Source organism: Tupaia chinensis, unplaced genomic scaffold (genome assembly GCF_000334495.1).
Source record: "Tupaia chinensis unplaced genomic scaffold, TupChi_1.0 Scaffold146782_1, whole genome shotgun sequence".
Taxonomy (NCBI): Eukaryota; Metazoa; Chordata; class Mammalia; order Scandentia; family Tupaiidae; genus Tupaia; species Tupaia belangeri.
The window spans coordinates 3,005-4,925 of NW_006206636.1; the positions used below are offsets into that span (position 1 = coordinate 3,005).

The 1,921-nt window shown below is 39.8% G+C and overlaps 1 pseudogene; it reads left to right on the top strand.

Annotated features, from left to right (window-relative positions):
* Positions 1 to 1,921, top strand: part of LOC102478326 (mitochondrial import receptor subunit TOM20 homolog) — a 5,109-nt pseudogene that overhangs the window by 822 nt on the left and 2,366 nt on the right.

Sequence of the window (1,921 nt, forward strand, 5' to 3'; positions counted from 1 at the left end):
TTCATTTGGGAAGAAAAGACACGAACATTCCCAGGTAAACAAAACCTGAAAGAATTTACCAGCACCAGACCGGATCTCCAAGAAGTTCTTAAGGGAGTGCTATGTCAGTAAAATTAAATGCAGACACACAGAAATAAGAGTTCAGAAACTAAGAAAATGGGCAACTTAATTGTAGGGACAAAGTCTGGAGTTGAGTATTATATCTCAGAGTTCAATCTGGAAGATCGAACCTCAACAGAAACAGAAGAAAATTAAGTACATGAGACTGAACTGATGAAACAGCATTCTATGACTTGACTAAAATATTGCTGCTTTTCTTCTAAGCTTTGTTGTCCGGTTTTAAGGATTTTTGTCCTGTCTTGAGCTGTCAATGGATTCATGTACCTACTAATTGAACAGAATACTAACCAGTTTCTAGGCCTTAAGTTTCAAGGAAATATCCTTACCAGTTCAAAACTGCTTTTCTTGAAACCATCAGCTGAACTTGCTATTGTAAGTAGTTAGATTACTTATGATATTGTGTGATCAACAAAATGTTGGGGGAAAAGGAATTGAAGATAACTGTAGACAGCAGAGATAGTGTAATAAGAGAGTGGAATAGGGCAGAGGATCAGACATGGGGTAAAAAAACATATATACATGAAAGTAGAAATGGAATATTATGGATGATAATATGCATGATTAAGGCACTATCCAGTTTATTCTAGATGGGAAACCACATTTTGTATGTTGTGATGATGCTCAGGAATGAATGTAAATCAATAAAAAAATTTTTTTCAGAAGAAAAAAAAAATAACTGATGGCAACTCTCATGTTACCAATGGGAAAACTAAACCACAAGAAGGTTAAACTAACCAGACTAAAGTTTCAAAGCCAGTTAAAATAACAGCTGAATAAATGAGAATGAGAAGCATGGCAGGCTGGCTTTTGTTTCGTATCCCCCCCCACCCCCCGGCCCAGGAGGATTTTTGCCTTAGGAAGCATGAGTTGCCAGAGAAAGAAAGAGACAGTGACAGTGAAAGGGAACGTGAGAAATCATTCCCTGGGAGAGATAGCCATGCCGCAATTCCTTCTCTTCCATTCTCCTCAGGATCCATCTCCATCCACCCATCCTCTATCTCCCGGGATCTTGGACACACTTGCACATGTGCCCAGCATAATTTTCAAGCCAATGGCTCCAGGACTTGAACCACAGTTGGCCATGTGGGAGTCCAGAGACATAATCACTATGTCATTTGCTGGTGAATTGGTGTTAATATGAAGGCAGATGAGAGTCATTTAGAGACTGAAGTCCTTCTGTTGCCATTCCTTCACCCCATGTGTATATGAGATAGCATAGGACTAAGCCTGGCCAATCACAGTTCTCCATGCTCAAATTTACAGATACTGGTACAAGTAAGGGGTGGGTTCTAGATCTAAGTGGATCCAGTCAGAGTCTCACCAAAATTAAATAGATGAAAGTCCCTGGGCCCAGCAGATGGCGTAATGGTTACATTGTTGGATTTGCAAATGGCTGACCCCAGTTCAAGGCCTGTACCCAGTGACTTAAAACTCACACCAAGTACATCTGTGTTCATGCCCAAGATCCTGAGAGAAGAATGGAGGAGAAGGGATTGTGGCATAGCCATCTCCCCAGGGGGTGATTTCTCACTTTCTGTCTCTCTGTCTTTTTCTGTATCTCTGGCAAGCACATGTGCCCCATAGGGGGAAAAAAAAAAAAAAAAAAAAAACCCCCCTTAAAAAAAAAAAAAAAAAAAAAAAAAACATGATCACTTATCATCTCAAAAGAATTGCAAGCCAGTCCTGTGGACCTTTATACTGAAAGAGTTAATATAGCTCTTAGACAATGCATGGGAGCATCACAGAGCATTGCGCCTCTTTTTCTATATATGAGAAAGCTTTACATTAAAACCAGCTTAAC